Raw genomic sequence first — 7,745 nt, 5'->3', positions numbered from 1 at the left:
TCTCTCAGATTCTGTCAGTATTACAGTCGATGTGGAAGCTACAAGTCATTGTTAATATCTTCTTGGTTTTGATATCTAAGTAGTAAATTTCTTCCAGCGTCCTGTCTAATATCTCATATGTTGGTACTAGTACACGAAAACATTGTGGGATAAAGTTTTATTGAATGCAGATAGCTCTGACTTCCATATCTGCTGAAGTATTCTCTTGTCATTCTGTATTTATTGACAGCACCTACATATTCAATATTCTCGTTGATTCAAAGTTATTCGTAAAATTCATCACTGGTGATAGCAGGAACAAACAGACAATTTATATGCTTATTTCTTGTCTGGTCGCCAATGTTTCCTTGTTTGACTACCAAATATGAATGCTTGTTGTGACCAAACTTCATTCCGTTGCATCATGATAATGTTTTGCTCTGAGCTAACTGATTCTTGGTATTATGATTTTTATTCAAGTGCAGCTTGAGGTCATCAACAAAAAAGATGTGGGTGAAATTAATCTTCCTTTCATCTTCAGATCCTCTCATGTAGTCTTTGTATTTCCTCCACAGGGTTAACAAGGGGTTCACTGTTAGGACAAAAAGTATTATAGATAAACTGTCTCCCTGAAATATTCCTGTTGATAATTTAACACTATAAGTGCCTAAAGTATTAGCTTCAGTTCTAAATGATAGTATCGTGAATCATGTTGCTGTCAGCCTGTAAATGGCATTGACCATAATAGTTGGGACCGTAGCAAGACGTAGTGACTCTGTTATCCTTAAGTGGGAAAAAGTCTTACTGTCTAACTGTAAGATCAGCTGATTTCGGCGATGCTGCTTCGTTGCCTTAAGGACAACTTTGTGGATCGATAAAATAAGTAACAGTGGCCCCCTGGAAACGATATAATCGACTTAGCCCACCCTTCAAATTCTTGTGCCAGAATTTTAAACCATTGTTATTGTTGTTGCTGTAACCGCTGTTCCTGTTGTTGTGTTTGCAGTTGAAAGACGTCGATTTGAAGTTCTTAAGCTGTTATCGAATCTTTCTTTTTTGAACAAACTAATTTTTGTCTTTTGTTATCAAACCAACTTTTAGTTTGCAAAATTTTCGTCTCATTTGGGGTGTATTTAGAAAGTTTCAAAAATGAAGTTACATATTTGAAAATAAGCAATGTGGCTTCTCAAACTGAGCAGGCAGAGGACTGTTCTAAGAGCCATTATGAAAATGATCTCCAACTGACACTTGCTACTGTTAACAAATATTGTATGGATAACAGTACCAATGACAACAATACAAATAAAAAGAGAGGTGAAATTAACACTACTGTTACCAACATACCTCACACGACAACAAATACTGGCAACAACAGTGATACAGAAGACTAGGAGAACATTGAAACTTACACGAACTCAACGACCACAACCAAGACAAACTTTAATACAGTAAAAACAGTAAATACAGCGGCTTGCAAACGAAGTGGAAACGAGTTTGTGAATGCATGTAGAAAACTAGAGTCAGATTACTTACTAGAACAATAAGTAGGAAATGCAAAAACTCATTTCATGAAAAATGGTAGAACAATTAATCGAAACAAATTCAACAAGAAACCCAACAAGTTTAAGAGGAAGCCCAAAGGAAGACAATAATACAAAAATGTGCTGGATTCAAAACGAGGCGACTTGAGCGAACAATATTGTTCTCTTTATGAGAATTAATTATTTTTTGCAGGCGACTCATATGAAGGAGTCCTTAGATTATTTAAAACAATAATTACAAACTTTGGCTATAGAGTCGAATAATTGGACTTTCTTTTCATTTAAATGTCAGGATATTTTCTGGCTTTTATCAGCCATTTCGATTTCCTTTCTGTATTTTTTCATTCAATTAAGAAATATATTTGCATCAATTTTTTTTGCGTGGTTTGCTATTATTTGCTATTATTTCCTCCAAAATTTCAGCCTTGTGCAAATTCAGATATGATAAAGATTTTGTAGTACCTGGATTACTTGCTGCGCTGCTATTTCTCTCCAGAATTGTTCCAATGTTAAGTGATTTTTTGTTTTATAATACTTTTATCTCTGTTATCTTATTTGCTGCTCATAAATATAGTTTACTTGATTTCTTCTCTTTCGCTGTCCGTTGCCTGCTAACAACTATTTTCATTTCACATACATCTCGATAAAAGCACATTAGATTCCAGATGAAGTCATTCTTTGGTTTATAAAATCTGTTGGATTTCACATATCCAGAACCTTTATGACTTCGTGGTAGTTCTTACTCTAGAAAATATTCTCCATCATATCTGTTTTTGCTGTTGCTTTTCGCTGTTTCTACAATAATTCCTTCTCTTTCTTCTCACTTGAATATTTCCATTTTAGATTTTGTTCACGATTTAAAACAACCCGTTCTTCTATACTGTTTATTCACTGCCTCTCTTGTTTCGATATTGTCATTTTTTATTATTTTTAGGAAGTTTTTCTCCATTTTTACTACAGAGCTTGCTACCTAAATAAGTACGAATGGATATCGATGTTTAGCTTTGCTTTCAGAATACTGGCGTGTATTTCCTATTTTTGTCTTTTTCTTTCATTCACATTTCTTTCAAGGTCTATTCCTTCTAGCTTTTCTCAATAAGCTGTTTCTTATATGCCATAGCGATCAGATATGTTGGTGCGAGAGTGGTTCAAATTTTACTACTATCAATGGGACCAGATTTTGTTGATGTCAGTATGATTCAGGTTTTTCTTTGGTATTTTTTCTTGGTATTGATGTGGTCAATTTTTTTCTAGTAGTAAATACGAGTATAGGCGGCGAGCTGGCAGAATAAGTTGCACGCCGGACAAAATGCCTAGCAGTATTTCATTCGTATTTACATTTTGAGTTCAATGTCTTTTCGAGGTCGATAAAGTAAGTACCAGTTGAGCGCTGGGGTCGATGTAATCTACTTATCTCCTCTCACAAAATTGCTGCCTTTGTTCCAAAATTTGAAACCTATATTAAATACAAGTATTTGCGTTGTTTATGTTTTTCTTTGTTTCTTTTATGCTTTTCTTAAGGTAAAAATGTCGCAACATTTATACTTGTTTGCTGTAATTATTTACACTTTTCTCGTTTATATTTTCATTTGGTAGTCATTATTTAATTTGTTTTCTTCCTCTAAATCCTATTTCCTTGTTTCAATTCTATATATCTTCAAAGTAAGATGCCTGTGGACAATAAATACCAGTGCAGATGATCTTAATTTAAAATCTTATGTGTTATAAGTTGCTATATTATTCTGAGATAGAATGCAGTAAGATCCATCTAACATCGGAATATAACATTTACCAATCGATTTATACTATTCTGTTTAGGCGGCTAGCTGCCAGAATCGGTAGTACGCCGGGCAAAATACTTAGTGGCATTTCGCCCGCCTTTATGTTCTGTGGTTAAATTCTGCTAAGGTCAAATTTTCCTTTCCTCCTTTCGGGGTCGATAAATCAAGTACTAGTAAAATACTGGGGTCGATGTAATCGACTAGTGCCCTCCCTCAAAATTTCAGGCTTTGTGCCTGTTTACGGACGTTCGTTTCGAATATATAACCAGCTCTGTTACCTTTTTTACCCCTACCCCTAAAGTTAACACATTTAGACTAATTAATTTGATATTTTCCCTATGACATGTTCCAAATATTAGGTCGTCAAATATGAAAGTTGTGGAAAAGAAAATAAAGTTTGCTAATGTTTTATAAATACAAGGAATAGTTTTATTCATCAAAGTATGCACCCATATTGTCAATACACTTTTGCCATTTCAGCGGTAGCTTGTCCAGCCCAGAACTGTAAAAGCCTAGCAATCTAGAGTCAATAAAATCTTGGAAGGCCTGTTTTACTGCATCGTCTGAATTAATTTTTTTCCTATCAAAAAGTTATCCAAATTCTGGAAGAAGTGGCGGAAAGATCAGGTGAGTATGGTGGATGATGGAGAACTTCCAACTCCAACTCTTGTAGTTTCGCATTTTTGCAATGTGTGGTCTGGCGTTGTCTTGCAATAAAATAGGAGTGGATCTGTTGACTAATCTAAGCTGTTTTTGTAAGTTTCTGCATCATTTGGTCCAGTTGGCTGCAGTATACTTCGGCCGTGATTGATGAGCTAGGTTTAATGAAATCATAACGGATCACACTTGTACCAGACCAACAAACACAGACCATCAGCTTCTTTTGATGAAATTTGCTTTTTGGACTGTGTTTTGGTGGCTCATCTCTGTCCAACCATTGCACTGAACGTTTGCGGTTGTTGTATTGGATTCATTTCTCATATGTTACAATTCTATTCAAAAATTATTTATTTTTGTGATGAGAAAGTAGCATAATGCAGGCTTCCAAACGTTGCAGTTTTTGATTTTCATTGAGTTCACGTGGAAACCACCTATCCAACTTTCTCACTTTACCGATTTGAACTAGGTGAGTCAATATTTTTTGCTTGCTAACACCAAACAACAACCATAATTCACAGGCACTTTGAGTTAGGATAAACAAATAGATGTGTCAGCTATGTCACAAAAAATAAAGATTGTCAAAATATAATAATGGCGCAAAATGAGCAGTCAAAGTTTACCATATATCTTAGTACAAATTTCATACTTGACGAGCTAATACTAAAATAATCCGTTGCAGTGTTTCTTTGTATAAATTTAAGCATATATCTATCTTGTAAATTGTGTCTGCCTTAACCCTTCATAAATGTTCATACATATAGTAATTTTCAAGATCATGAAATTATATCTATTTATCTATTCGTGATGTATTATTTTGATAGTTTCACTTTATATTAGGCTGCACGATTTATTCAATGCTTAAGTAGTTAACTTTCCAGTTACTTGACTCCGCGTTCATTCTCATTCCACGGTAATTTAAGGCAGTGTTTTTACTATATACTTCGTTAAACGTAAAAAAACTACAAAAGCTCGTAGCAAACTCAAGACATCACTCTGTTTAACGCTACCACTGGGCACCTTTAAGTGAAGGTTACCCTATTTCAAGTATTTGGATCAGTTTTCTATTCTGAGAATAACCCTCTAAATCATGGTTTCTCAGTTCCTTCAGTGTAGGTCCAGCAAAAAGGTTATGAACGGTATCATACTCCGTCTCACATAGCCATAATTCACACACATCTATCTATCTATCTATCTATCTATCTATCTATCTATCTATCTATCTATCTATCTATCTATCTATCTATCTATCTATCATCACTTTCTCTTTCTCTCTCTCTCTCTCTCTCTCTCTCTCTATATATATATATATATATATATATACACATACATACATACACACACTCACACACACGCACACACACACACACACACACATATGTATATAAATACACTTAAAGTATAGATTATGAAACCTGTAAAATTAATGATTTAGCTCATCTTTCTGCACGTGTGTGCTACACAGAAAAAGCTACACGCAATCACACACACACACACACACACACACACACACACACACACACACACATACATATATATATATATAATATACATATATATTATATATAGCATACATTAAAAAACTACATTGTCAAACTTGCACATATACGCACGCGCACCCCACCACACTCATATATACATGTATCTATGCGATCTTAACATATTTCCTTCCCCCATTCCGATGTACATGTAAATTGTTTAATTGAATCTTTATTATTTTTCTCTGGTAGATCCTCGTGCTAGTTGTCATTTCTTGCATATATTTTCAACTCATCCATATTTATGAGCGGACTTATTGATTTTCCGCTGTAGATAGAGTTTTATTCAGTTTTACTTCGTACAATTTATTAAAGGGGTGTTGTCAAGTAGAAAAGTGGGAAGGATAACGAATCACTTTGGAAAAAAATTCCCCTCCTTATGGGGATTGCGAAAAAGTTAGATCTTCAATTTCAGTGGCGAAAATATAGTTTTTCCACTTTTTACATAGCGTGTCTGAAATTACAATTTAATATTGAAGATACCATGCAAGCATACACGGACACAGAAACACACGCGCGCGCACACACACACGCACACATACACATTACACATATACATCCATACTTACAAATAAATATACATATACATACACAAACATCATCATACACCAACACACATACACGCGGTTACACATCACACTCATACATACATACTTTTACAAGCACATACACATATATAGACGTATACACACAAACATATATAGACATATACATATACACATATATAGAGGTATACCCACACACACTCATATACATAAATATTCACCCACATATCTACATATGATGAAAAACATACATGCACACATAAACACCAAACGTATACATACAAATACTCACACAGACATTCATATAGACTGGCTCCGCACTTCGAATGATGTACCTCTATTTTGCTAGAGTACGCTGTAAAAAATATTTATTCCTATCCCATTGCTGAATGATGGCGTCATCTTCCTGTAATTCTCCAACAACACTGACAGAATCATCACCGAAGTAACAATCATGACATACAACTTGCATGGGCGCTATCGACACCCCCTCCAGCATTATCACTGCCACCCCATTATCATGTTCCAGCATCATCTGCACGAGTAACATTATCTATCTACCTACCTATCTATCTATCTATCTATCTATCTATCTATCTATCTATCTATCTATCTATCTATCTATCTATCTATCTATCTATCATCTCTCTATCTATCTATCTATCTATCTATCTATCTATCTATCTATCTATCTATCTATCTATCTATCTATCTATCTATCTATTCCTTTCTCGCTATATGATTTTAGCCCTGTCAAAGCTCCCCATAGAGACATCGAACAACAGATTGCCTTCTTTCGTCACCCAGAAAGAATAGTCGTAGACCAAAATTGGCTTTCTGGCATTCATGGTAATTCTGATATCGTACTGCTCAGTAAAAGTTAGGGCTTTCAGAAGGAGGGGTTTAGGTATGGAACGGCAGAAGTCAACAATGTCGAACTGGGTGAATCTGCAGGCTGATTTATTCTCGAAACTGCGGAGTTCCATTGAATCAATCTTGTAGATCTTCTGATATCGAATTTGATAGTATCGAGAATACATTTGCTAATGATACCTATCTCACATTTAGAGGCGTTGATCAGTCTGCATTTGAGATCGGAGGGGAACTTGGGCTTATAGTCCTTAAGTATAATATGGGGGAGTCGCGTGACGAGGCAGTCCAAACGATCCTCTATATTAAAGCGGGTGGCCAGCCCATTTGCGTCTGTATTTATGTCATTGTATGTGGAATAACGGGTTTTCTTGTATGTTTTGGTGATGGGACTAGTAAGAAGTCTTGAGTGTGTGGAAGTGTTTATTTCGTAAATGTTCTTTGTTTTGTCCGCGAGGGTGTGTGTGTTGGGTGATTATTTAATGCTGGTCATGTAGTCATTTAGAGATTTAAGGAAGGGCTTAGAAAAATGCCGGAACCTTACTTTCTTTACATTGTTCCATAGGTCAGTCTCTATCTGCCTATCTATCTTCCAATATTTGACTATATATCTTTTATGAAAATATATTGATTACATTTAATTTTTTTTAAATTAACGCCTCTTAAAATATTAAATTATTGACATGTTAGCGGTGTTCGTTTTGATGTCATGATAGAAACCAGTGTGTAAATTAAATTAATTAATTAAAAGATACCTATTGACTGTCCAATGCCAGTCTAAGATCTATGAATTTATTCTGTAGCGTATTACATCTTTCAAAACTTGTCCTATTA

General features: G+C 34.9%; 1 long non-coding RNA gene across 1 annotated transcript in view; it reads left to right on the top strand.

Moving 5' to 3' along the window:
• Positions 1-4,309: 4,309 nt before the first annotated feature.
• The window catches only part of LOC118765284, a 14,422-nt gene continuing 10,986 nt past the window's right edge, over positions 4,310-7,745 (top strand). The window contains exons 1-2 of the long non-coding RNA XR_005001123.1: positions 4,310-4,488; positions 6,938-6,942. This is a non-coding gene — a long non-coding RNA (uncharacterized LOC118765284). The remainder of the gene's footprint in view (positions 4,489-6,937; positions 6,943-7,745) is intronic.

Source organism: Octopus sinensis, linkage group LG11 (assembly GCF_006345805.1).
Source record: "Octopus sinensis linkage group LG11, ASM634580v1, whole genome shotgun sequence".
NCBI classification, from domain to species: domain Eukaryota; kingdom Metazoa; phylum Mollusca; class Cephalopoda; order Octopoda; family Octopodidae; genus Octopus; species Octopus sinensis.
Note: the sequence above shows the minus strand (reverse complement) of the source record. Positions and strands in the feature narration are given on the sequence as shown.